Consider the following 12,892-nt stretch of genomic DNA (forward strand, 5'->3'; position numbering starts at 1 on the left):
GCATGATTTCACTTATATATGAACTGTAAAATTTGAACTCAGAGTAGCATGAAGTAAAATGGTAGTCACCAGAGGATTGGGGGTGGGACAATTGGGGAGATGTTGGTCAAAGAACATAAAATTTTATCTAGACAGAAGGACTATGTTCAAGAGATCCATTATACTTCATGGTGACTACAGTTAATGACAGTATGTTGTATATTTGAAAATTTCTAAGAAAGTAGATTTTAAGTGGTACTCATCACAAAAAACAAATGCTAAAGTATGTGAGGTAATGCCCATGATAAATAGCTTGATTTAGTCATTATGCAGTGTACACAAACATTAAAACATCAAAAACATCACGTTGTAAAATAAAAATATATAGATTTTTTCTTGTCAATTAAAGAATATCGGACGTTCTTGAAATTATAAAACAAATAATCTAGTGCAGTTCCTTGTGAAACCAAATATATGGCTCTTGGAAAAGCAAAAATAAAAGAACAACAAGAAAAAAAGAGAAAAGATCGTACTGATGAAAATTAAAGTTAAAAAGAGACTGTACAATTAATCATTATAGATTAGAAAAATGCTCCTAAATTTATATGTTTAGGAAATTAAGCAACTTAAATAATGTAAAAGCAGAAGACAACATTCATTGACATGAATTTTTAATTTTTTCAGAAATCGTATGTTGTCAAATTTTCTGAGGAGGAGAAAATTAAAGCTCTAATCATCATGGAATACATTAAAAGAAGTCAAAAGTATCATCCTATAAAACTCACAAGCTACATTCATGTTTATGTACAACCTTTCCCAAACCTGTCAAAGGACAGATAATGCTAGGATATAGAAACACTTTTCTGAGCAACCCCACTAATTTTGTGAGCCTATCATTGTCTTACTACCAAAATAGGAAGTGGATCGCCCAACAACTTAAAACTACTGTAATTGGAAACCTATATGAAAAAATCCTCAGTAAAGTGTTAGCACATCAGACCAAAGTTATAATATTCCCATATAACACACCATAATTAAGTGGAGTGTATGCTAAGAATACAAATATGTTTGTATGGGATATCCTATCAATAATTTTTAACGTTTAAAATTACAACAGGAATTCATTTAACATTCATATTGCAGTGCATCAGCTGTTCTTTGCTGAGTTTCTTCCCACTGATGTGTGGAATATCACTGAAGATTCAATTCAACTCAATTCTTCCTGTAGTGTTACAGAAATTTCTCCATATAAAACTCTTCCTAAATCTATTAGAGACATAGTGCATGTAATTGGTAGTGAGATAAGGGAAAGAGCTCTGGGAGTTGAAAGAAAGCTGAAAGTGATTTGGCTGTCTGGACTTGAGCCTTTTTCCCTATTCAATAAGCCAACAAATATTTAATGGTAAGGAATCATCATGGGACACATTCATACTCCCATGGTCCTTGTTCAATCCCAAGTCCTAAATGAAATACGTAAATGATAAAACGGGAAACGGGTGAAATAGAGTGTTGAGAAGAGGAGGTTTACCTAAGTCAATATTTATTATAGTTATAACACCTTAACTCAAAAGTATGTGCACATTTGGTGCGGCTCCCCTACAAGAACATTTGATCTGAAAGAAGCCAAAACCTGTTTCAACTTTCTCAAAATCTGTAGATAATTGAATGAGGTATGCGTTTATTAAAAAAAAAATTTATATCAACAACTTGCTTGATCCAATTGCTTGAGATTTTCTTTTTGGAAAATAGCAATAAGACCTTTAACTGGAGAATGAAAGGTGGAGCAATGGCTTATGATACTTGGACTTAGAGTTTTGTGCAAAGTCCTTTGACTCTACCACAAAATAATTATATCAATTTTAGTCTAGAGCATAAAATTTGACTTTGGGTATGATAGAAAATGACTTAAAGATCTGTGTCTGTAATATTTGAGGTTTCTTTTAGTTCTGTGGGTTCTTTTTCTGAAATATTGAATAGAGGAGACTCTACAGAAGCATACTAATATCATTCTATACTTACCTCAGTTCAACCCTGCCCAGTGCAACATCTAGACAAAAATGGCATTCAGTAGAGGATATGGTGCCATTCTCTATGAGGATTTCTGGCATTTTTCAAATCTTCATTTTATGGCTATTATCACCTTATCTACTGATATTCTGTACTGACATATGTACATTTCAGTTTACATATTCTCATACAGTATAAGGTTAACTGCAAGGGAATTTACCTCAAACCCAAACAGTTCACATAACTTCAGAGATAATATGGATTAAGCAGTTTTCGTGGTTTAATCCATAAAATCACTGCAGGTTGCAGGTGTTGCTTATAGAGTAAAGACAGAGGCAACAGGAGAGAAAACCAGAGTAAAAAATATGGGGGAAAAGATAGGTATTTTCCTTGTAAATGTGGCCTTGTGGGGATTCTCTATGAATTGAAGCTGCTTGTAGATAATTCTGAGTGGATATAAAAAGAAGCAGGGCAAAGGAAGGTGGAACAAATAATCTGGATATATTAGCATCTCTTCTTAATTGAGGTTTTTGTGGTATATATATGTTATTTGCTTAGCCTCAGATTTAACGCACAAATTTATAAAATGGAGTTGTTGACTTACTATGGTTGTACCTCATAGCCATTCTTCATTAATAAGGATAATTGAGAGAAGAATATATATACGTCAAAATTACAGATAAGACATTTCCTAGTGGGATAACTCTAGAGCATTTTAAATTAATGTGGAGAAGAACACTTTTGGATTGTAGTCTACTTTTCTAGATCTTGATAATAACCCATTGATGTTTCTCTTTGTAGGTACTTCTCTTGTAGGCTGAGACCATGGACAAGGGAAATTATTCTAGGGTGCCGGAGTTTGTTTTGCTGGGACTCTGCAGTTCCTGGGAGCTCCAGTATCTCTTCTTTGTGTTTTTTAACTTGTTGTACATTGCCATTATACTGGGCAATCTTCTCATTGTTTTTACAGTGATTTCGGAACCTGCCCTGCATACACCCATGTACATCATGCTCAGTAACCTTTCTGTTTTTGATATTTTTCTTGCCTCTTATGCAACCCCTAAGATGATCCATGATTTCCTTCATGAACCCAAGACTATCTCCTTTGAGGGCTGCATGGCCCAGATATTCTTGCTCCATGTCTTTGCTGGTGGTGAGATGGTGCTCCTTGTAGCCATGGCCTATGACAGGTATGTAGCCATTTGCAAACCTCTCCATTATGCAACCATCATGGACTTGTGCACATGTACAGGCCTAGTGGTAGGATCTTGGGTCATTGGGGTTATGCACTCCCTGAGCCAGTTAGCTTTCACTGTAAATTTGCCCTTCTGTGGCCCAAACATAGTGGACAGTTATTATTGCGACCTTACTTTGGTCATCAAACTTGCCTGTACAGATACTTATATCCCTGAAGTGTTGATGCTTTTGGACAGTGGTCTTATGGGGGCAACGTCATTTTTTCTTTTGCTGATCTCCTACACGGTCATTCTGATTACTGTGCGGCGACATTCCTCATCAGGTATGGCCAAGGCTCGCAGCACTCTGACTGCCCACATTACTGTGGTGACCCTGTTCTTTGGGCCCTGTATCTTCATCTATGCCTGGCCTTTCAGCAACTTACCAGTGGATAACATTCTGTCTGTATTCTCTACAGTTTTCACACCTATATTAAACCCCCTTATTTACACATTGAGAAACAAAGAGGTAAAATCAGCAATTCATAAACTGAAGACCCAGTATGTAACTTCCAGGCTGTCTTCCCAGCTCTCTCTCATAAGACTAGATTTGTTGAATTGAGTAGACAAGTGGGAACTTGAGACACAGACTTTGTCTTTTTCTTCTAACCGTCAATGTTTTTAACAGTTAATTTGTTTGCTTGAAATTATAAATGCATGTTCTTTGTTAAATACTTGTAAAGAAGCCTATACACAATTATGCATTCTTCAGTCATACTTGCTATAGTTTTGTAGTTAATTTTCTTATATTTGCTAACTAAAATCAATACAGAGTGTTTCACAAATGATTGCACAATTTAAAATATTTTGATAAAATAGGAAATTGTTTGATAAAAATTTACGTGCATATTCATACTTGCTAAACTAAAAATGCTGTTTCTTTTATGGTTAAGATATACTAAGTAATTTGTGAGATTTACCTTTAGCAGTAAAAACATTCCATTAACATTCTTTTCTTCATACATTTTACATCAAAAAGTTTACGCTCTGTATTAAAAAGATCCATAGACTAATTAAGCATGTAAAATTAACTTTATAAGAATTTAAGATAACACTTTTCAAATCTACTTTTATTTTATTTTTTCCTCCTCACATACAAAACTTGAGAGATGCAAGAGATCACCTTTTATGAAGCTATATAAAATCACTTGATGTTACCAAGGTACCATTTATTCTTATCATTTTGTCACCAAAATGGTGTTAACATCGAAATATGACAGTTAACTAGTTTTAAGTCCATAAAACAGTTACATAACATAGCATATAAAGCTTTAGACACTTGGCAATAAAACCACATAAAAATAGAACAAGAAGCAAAAGCAGTTACTTCAGAACAATGAACACTGTAATCTAAAAGTACATTATGATGCTGCCCCAGAGCTGTGGGCTGAATTTTTATGTCCCCCACCCCCTGTAGTGCTATAGTCTGAACATTTTATGTCCTATTCATGTATTGAAATTCTTACCACCAAGTTAATGGTATGAGGAAGTAAAACCTTTGGTAAGTCATTAGGTCTTTTGGATGGAGCTCTCATGAACGTCATTAGTGGCCTCAGAGAATTCCTTCTTTTTGACACGTGAAGTTAGAGCAACTGCTGTCTATGATCTAGGAAGTCAGTACAGGCCACTTAATTTACCAATTTCTTTATCTTGAACTTCTTAGCCTCTAGAACTGAATTCCTATTGTTTATAAGCCACTCAGTTTGTGGCATTTTGTTATAACAGCCAGTATGAACTAAGACATCCAGTGTTAGGTACCACCCCAACTTCCTTCAAGGTGATTTCACTCTATTATATACTGTCCAGTCCATTTGGCACAAAATAAAAACAAACAACACAACATTTATCCTGTGGAGCTATCCTATTCATGTTATGCATTCACTATGCTTTTAAACACCTTGGTTTTATACGTTGGGTGATTCATCAATCCTGCACTGTAGTGTTGCTTCTTTCCTAGTATCAGCCATTATGATCAAAGATTACTTAGACAGAACAACTGCTATAGATATGACACATGCATATTTTTTTCCACAATGTGCTAAATATTTTAAGTCTATAAATCCATGGTGAGAGGTTATCAGACTTGTCTGGTGTTCTTCTTTTAAACTCATTAGCCTTGGTTCCACTTGAGGATTTAATCTAATTACTCTGCTAATTTTTACAAGAATACAAGGGTTTCCTTTGAAAGCACAAATATCAGGATGCTCCATACCACTGCATGCTTAAACTAAGGTAGCAGGAAATTTACATGCATTATAAACTAGTCTCTTCTTTCAAAAAGAACTTCATCAGGATGGATTGTGAGATTCTTCTGTTCATCTAATACAGCTTTAGAAAAGTATTAAATCTACAAAATACCTATTCTAGGAAGCTGAATCAGACATACTGAATGCATATTTTAATGCCGTCACTGGTTCTGGAGAAAATTTAAGTCCTGAACTAGGAAGCTGGTATTTTGGAACCTTATCTTTCAGCGTCTGAAGCATAGCCCACATTGTGAACAAAAAGAATACAGCTAGGAACCCACACAAGACTAGGTAGAAGAGCAGGAGTAAACCTCCTTTCCTCTCTCTCACTAGTGGTCCAGGAAGCAGTCTCCTGCTGGGTGACAGGTCAGTGTGCCTCTGCTGCTGCCACCAACACACGTGTCACTAACATTCATCTGTAGCCTTCTCTTCTATGGACAATCACTGTGAGATGGAAAGTCTCATTTCCCAGAACATTTACTAAGCCATGACCCAGAATGGGAACAGGCGATTCTAAGAAAACGCCACCTCAGGGCCCCTCTGGCACTTGGTGATTTGCCCCAAATGTTCTTCACTGGTCAGGATGTAGAGGAACTTCCACTCAGCCTGATTTGGGTTGAAGAATTTCTCCTTCTTTGTTATAGTGGGTGTGGGGAAAATGAGATGACTGGTGGCAGCAGCAGCTCACAGGCAGTGACCCAGGGGGGTGGGGTTTCAAGGACTGTGGAGGCCATGGCCCTGCTCAGGCAACAGCAGCTGAGAGTGGGAAACAGGTCAAGGATGCCTGCTCTCTCCAGCACACACTCAGTCAACTGTAGTTGCTTACATATCATATTGTAAATATACTCATGTATTTTATATGTCATATCATATTTTCTTAAATACTAAAAATTCCTAATGAATTTAATGAAGACATATTTCATATAATTCATCATATTTTGTATCATTGAGCATAAAATTTTAATCTGCTAATTTAATGAGAAAATAAATGTAAATAAAACCATTGTTTTATTTTGTGTTACCTTAGTTTCTAATGAAGCTTTAAAAATATATTTTGTCAATTGCCCTAACACTTCATTCTCAGTTACAGGCTTAGTTATTATTTTAATTACCGTTTGTACTTTTGCCGGGTTGAAGAAGAGTACAGCTGTTTCTACATTTGTGATTACCTGTAAAAAACTTTTAGGGTTAAATTCACTTTTAGTTTTGTGTATTTCTATGCATTTTGACAAATGCATAGAGTTCTACGTCCACCACTACAGTTCCACACAGAATAGTTCCATCACCAAAATTTTCCCATTGCTATTCCCATATAGACAACTTCTCACCACCTCCTACACCCCTGGAAACCACAGATTTCTTTTTTTCTCTGTAGTTTTGCTTTTTTTCAGATATTCATATAATCCTGTAGTGTGTAGCTTTTTGGAATCTGGTTTCCTGCTGGCGCTTTAGCAAAATGTATGTGAAATTTATCAATGTTGCTTATGGTTTATTCCGTTTGTTGATGAAGAATGTATGGGTGGTTTGGAAATTAATAATGAAGTTGCTACAGACATCTCTATATAAGGTTTTGTGTGAACCTACGTTTTCATTTCTTGTGAGTAGATAGCTAGGAATAAGATGATTGAGTCACATGTAGTCATGTTTTTTTAAGACGGCTTTACTAAGGTATAATTGATAGGCAATAAATTGAATGTAGTAAAGTGCACAATTTGATGTTTTGACGTATGCCCATAAAACTGTCTCTACAATCAAAATAATGAATGTATCCATGGTCCCAAAAGTTTTCTGCCACCCCTCCCCAATCCACTACTTGTTCTACTGTTTTTCCTACTTTCACTCAGTATATTTATTTGAATTTATCTATTTTTATACATGTATCAATATTATGTTCCCTTTTTATTGCTTAGAAGTAGTTCATTGTATGGGAATACCACCGTTTATTGATTAATTCATTGTCGATAGACATTTGTATTGTGCCTCAGTTTTGCCTATTACCAACATGGTTGCTTATTTGTATATAAGTCTTTGTATGGATATATATTTTATTTTTCCATTTTTAGGCAAATAATAAATTGGAATGTCTGAATCATGTTGTAGGTGTATGTTTAACTTTTTAAAAGAAACTGATAGACCCTTTTTTAAGTGCTTACATTATTTTATGTTCCTATATTCCCATGAAAATTTCACTTCCTCTACATGTTTGCTAAACTTGTTATTTTTCATTTTAATTTTAGCTTCCTCACAAGTGTGGAGTTGCAGCTAATTGTATTTTAAATTTACATTTCCCTAATGACTAATTATATTGAACATATCAGACATAATTTAAGTGAGACTATATTGCTAAAGGAAATGTTTTCCAGGATTATACTATCTTCCTAAACTTGCATAATCCTAATGTCAGCCTCAAAATGTATAAGGTGCAGAATTACAAGGAACAAGAGAGAAACTTTATGACCATCATTAAAGATTTCATTAAAATCTTCATTCACTGTTTGTAGAAATACGTAGCAGTCTGTGTACAGTCAGGAGACAGAAACCATACAACAGATTAAGTAGTTTGGTATAAAGAATGAACTATAATGGAAAAGTAACTATAAGATATAAGGAAACTCTAGGTGGTGCCCTATAGCAAAGAGAAAGTACCCAAGGAACCACAATCTTAACAGAGGTTAAGTTTCATTGGGAAATGAATGGTTCATCTCATTGGTGAGTAAAAAAGCTCACTGATTTGGCTAGGTCAGAGCTGGTCTCCCAACTGCTGGGCAACTAATAGCCCACCTCTTATGCAAGCTGGGGAAGAGGTGATCAGAAACCAGTGGACTGGATGCGCAAAGGAAATCTAGGTGCTGGTATGGGTAGGAACTCTTCCAAATTGTTGGCGGGGGGACCCTGGTTTCTGTGTGAAAAGTCTCGTGAAAGGTTATCACAAGACCATGGCTGTGAGGTTGTAGAGAGATCAAGTTTCGGGCCTGTGACTGGGGCAGTCTCCATTGGTTTTCCTCACACCTGTGTTGCTGACCCCAGCAGAGGCCTGAACTGGTAAGAGGGTTTCTTCCTCCTGCAATGTGCTTCTAGCATCTTTCTCTGAGAAAGCTAAACATTGTTCTCACTTTAAAGGGAGAAATACTTAAAGAAATTCCATTGTTCAACACCTAGCCCATATTGAAGGCTACATTCAAACCTGAGAGACAATAAACTGATAACTGAAAGGAAGCACAAATTTGTAGCTTTGTAGAATAATTTGGAAATATCTAATAGCAATGCTGAAGATTTGAATTTTGTACAATTTAGCAATTACTCTCCAAGTGTACATTCTGGAGAACCTCTAGCACATATTTATTTATGCAAGTGCTCATTTTATTTTTTTATTTATTTATTTTTTTTAATTTATTTATTATTATTATACTTTAAGTTGTAGGGTACATGTGCATAACGTGCAGGTTTGTTATATATGTATACTTGTGCCATGTTGCTGTGCTGCACCCATCAACTCGTCATTTACATCAGGCATAACTCCCAATGCAATCCCTCCCCCCTCCCCCCTCCCAATGATAGGCCCCGGTGTGTGATGTTCCCCTTCCTGAGTCCGAGTGATCTCATTGTTCAGTTCCCACCTATGAGTGAGAACATGCGGTGTTTGGTTTTCTGTTCTTGTGATAGTTTGCTAAGAATGATGGATTCCAGCTGCATCCAAGTCCCTACAAAGGACTCAAACTCATCCTTTTTTATGGCTGCATAGTATTCCATGGTGTATATGTGCCACATTTTCTTAATCCAATCTGTCACTGATGGACATTTGGGTTGATTCCAAGTCTTTGCTATTGTGAATAGTGCTGCAATAAACATACGTGTGCATGTGTCTTTATAGCAGCATAATTTATAATCCTTTGGGTATATACCCAGTAATGGGATGGCTGGGTCATATGGTACATCTAGTTCTAGATCCTTGAGGAATCGCCATACTGTTTTCCATAATGGTTGAACTAGTTTACAATCCCACCAACAGTGTAAAAGTGTTCCTATTTCTCCACATCCTCTCCAGCACCTGTTGTTTCCTGACTTTTTAATGATTGCCATTCTAACTGGTGTGAGATGGTATCTCATGGTGGTTTTGATTTGCATTTCTCTGATGGCCAGTGATGATGAGCATTTTTTCATGTGTCTGTTGGCTGTATGAATGTCTTCTTTTGAGAAATGTCTGTTCATGTCCTTTGCCCACTTTTTGATGGGGTTGTTTGTTTTTTTCTCGTAAATTTGTTTGAGTTCTTTGTAGGTTCTGGATATTAGCCCTTTGTCAGATGAGTAGATTGCAAAAATTTTCTCCCATTCTGTAGGTTGCCTGTTCACTCTGATGGTAGTGTCTTTTGCTGTGCAGAAGCTCTTTAGTTTAATGAGATCCCATTTGTCAATTTTGGCTTTTGCTGCCGTTGCTTTTGGTGTTTTAGACATGAAATCTTTGCCCATGCCTATGTCCTGAATGGTACTACCTAGGTTTTCCTCTAGGATTTTTATGGTATTAGGTCTAACATTTAAGTCTCTAATCCATCTTGAATTAATTTTCGTATAAGGAGTAAGGAAAGGATCCAGTTTCAGCTTTCTACTTATGGCTAGCCAATTTTCCCAGCACCATTTATTAAATAGGGAATCCTTTCCCCATTTCTTGTTTCTCTCAGGTTTGTCAAAGATCAAATGGCTGTAGATGTGTGGTATTATTTCTGAGGACTCTGTTCTGTTCCATTGGTCTATATCTCTGTTTTGGTACCAGTACCATGCTGTTTTGGTTACTGTAGCCTTGTAGTATAGTTTGAAGTCAGGTAGCGTGATGCCTCCAGCTTTGTTCTTTTGACTTAGGATTGTCTTGGAGATGCGGGCTCTTTTTTGGTTCCATATGAACTTTAAAGCAGTTTTTTCCAATTCTGTGAAGAAACTCATTGGTAGCTTGAAGGGGATGGCATTGAATCTATAAATTACCTTGGGCAGTATGGCCATTTTCACGATATTGATTCTTCCTATCCATGAGCATGGTATGTTCTTCCATTTGTTTGTGTCCTCTTTGATTTCACTGAGCAGTGGTTTGTAGTTCTCCTTGAAGAGGTCCTTTACATCCCTTGTAAGTTGGATTCCTAGGTATTTGATTCTCTTTGAAGCAATTGTGAATGGAAGTTCATTCCTGATTTGGCTCTCTGTTTGTCTGTTACTGGTGTATAAGAATGCTTGTGATTTTTGCACATTAATTTTGTATCCTGAGACTTTGCTGAAGTTGCTTATCAGCTTAAGGAGATTTTGGGCTGAGACAATGGGGTTTTCTAAATATACAATCATGTCATCTGCAAACAGGGACAATTTGACTTCTTCTTTTCCTAACTGAATACCCTTGATTTCTTTCTCTTGCCTGATTGCCCTAGCCAGAACTTCCAACACTATGTTGAATAGGAGTGGTGAGAGAGGGCATCCCTGTCTTGTGCCAGTTTTCAAAGGGAATTTTTCCAGTTTTTGCCCATTCAGTATGATATTGGCTGTGGGTTTGTCATAAATAGCTCTTATTATTTTGAGGTACGTTCCATCAATACCGAATTTATTGAGCGTTTTTAGCATGAAGGGCTGTTGAATTTTGTCAAAAGCCTTTTCTGCATCAATTGAGATAATCATGTGGTTCTTGTCTTTGGTTCTGTTTATATGCTGGATTATGTTTATTGATTTGCGAATGTTGAACCAGCCTTGCATCCCAGGGATGAAGCCCACTTGATCATGGTGGATAAGCTTTTTGATGTGTTGCTGAATCCGGTTTGCCAGTATTTTATTGAGGATTTTTGCATCGATGTTCATCAGGGATATTGGTCTAAAATTCTCTTTTTTTGTTGTGTCTCTGCCAGGCTTTGGTATCAGGATGATGTTGGCCTCATAAAATGAGTTAGGGAGGATTCCCTCTTTTTCTATTGATTGGAATAGTTTCAGAAGGAATGGTACCAACTCCTCTTTGTACCTCTGGTAGAATTCAGCTGTGAATCCATCTGGTCCTGGACTTTTTTTGGTTGGTAGGCTATTAATTGTTGCCTCAATTTCAGAGCCTGCTATTGGTCTATTCAGGGATTCAACTTCTTCCTGGTTTAGTCTTGGAAGAGTGTAAGTGTCCAGGAAATTATCCATTTCTTCTAGATTTTCCAGTTTATTGCGTAGAGGTGTTTATAGTATTCTCTGATGGTAGTTTTTATTTCTGTGGGGTCGGTGGTGATATCCCCTTGATCATTTTTAATTGCGTCGATTTGATTCTTCTCTCTTTTCTTCTTTATTAGTCTGGCTAGTGGTCTGTCAATTTTGTTGATCTTTTCAAAAAACCAACTCCTGGATTCATTGATTTTTTGGAGGGTTTTTTGTGTTTCTATCTCCTTCAGTTCTGCTCTGATCTTAGTTATTTCTTGCCTTCTGCTAGCTTTTGAATGTGTTTGCTCTTGCTTCTCTAGTTCTTTTAATTGTGATGTTAGAGTGTCAATTTTACATCTTTCCTGCTTTCTCATGTGGGCATTTAGTGCTATAAATTTCCCTCTACACACTGCTTTAAATGTGTCCCAGAGATTCTGGTATGTTGTATCTTTGTTCTCATTGGTTTCAAAGAACATCTTTATTTCTGCCTTCATTTCGTTATGTACCCAGTAGTCATTCAGGAGCAGGTTGTTCAGTTTCCATGTAGTTGAGCGGTTTTGAGTGAGTTTCTTAGTCCTGAGTTCTAGTTTGATTGCACTGTGGTCTGAGAGACAGTTTGTTATAATTTCTGTTCTTGTACATTTGCTGAGGAGTGCTTTACTTCCAATTACGTGGTCAATTTTGGAGTAAGTATGATGTGGTGCTGAGAAGAATGTATATTCTGTTGATTTGGGGTGGAGAGTTCTATAGATGTCTATTAGGTCTGCTTGCTGCAGAGATGAGTTCAATTCCTGGATATCCTTGTTAACTTTCTGTCTCGTTGATCTGTCTAATGTTGACAGTGGAGTGTTGAAGTCTCCCATTATTATTGTATGGGAGTCTAAGTCTCTTTGTAAGTCTCTAAGGACTTGCTTGATGAATCTGGGTGCTCCTGTATTGGGTGCATATATATTTAGGATAGTTAGCTCTTCCTGTTGAATTGATCCCTTTACCATTATGTAATGGCCTTCTTTGTCTCTCTTTGATCTTTGATGGTTTAAAGTCTGTTTTATCAGAGACTAGTATTGCAACCCCTGCTTTTTTTTGTTCTCCATTTGCTTGGTAAATCTTCCTCCATCCCTTTATTTTGAGCCTATGTATGTCTCTGCGTGTGAGATGGGTCTCCTGAATACAGCAGACTGATGGGTCTTGACTCTTTATCCAGTTTGCCAGTCTGTGTCTTTTAATTGGAGCATTTAGTCCATTTACATTTAAGGTTAATATTGTTATGTGTGAACTTGA

At 36.6% G+C, this 12,892-nt stretch overlaps 1 protein-coding gene across 1 annotated transcript in view; it reads left to right on the top strand.

Annotated features, from left to right (window-relative positions):
- Window positions 1-2,967: 2,967 nt before the first annotated feature.
- Window positions 2,968-12,892, top strand: part of LOC126958215 (olfactory receptor 4K1) — a 34,397-nt gene continuing 24,472 nt past the window's right edge. Inside the window, exon 1 of the mRNA XM_050796393.1 lies at window positions 2,968-3,176. The gene's annotated coding sequence lies outside the window, so the exon portion shown is untranslated. The remainder of the gene's footprint in view (window positions 3,177-12,892) is intronic.

This window comes from Macaca thibetana, chromosome 7 (assembly GCF_024542745.1).
Source record: "Macaca thibetana thibetana isolate TM-01 chromosome 7, ASM2454274v1, whole genome shotgun sequence".
In the NCBI taxonomy this organism is placed as follows: domain Eukaryota; kingdom Metazoa; phylum Chordata; class Mammalia; order Primates; family Cercopithecidae; genus Macaca; species Macaca thibetana.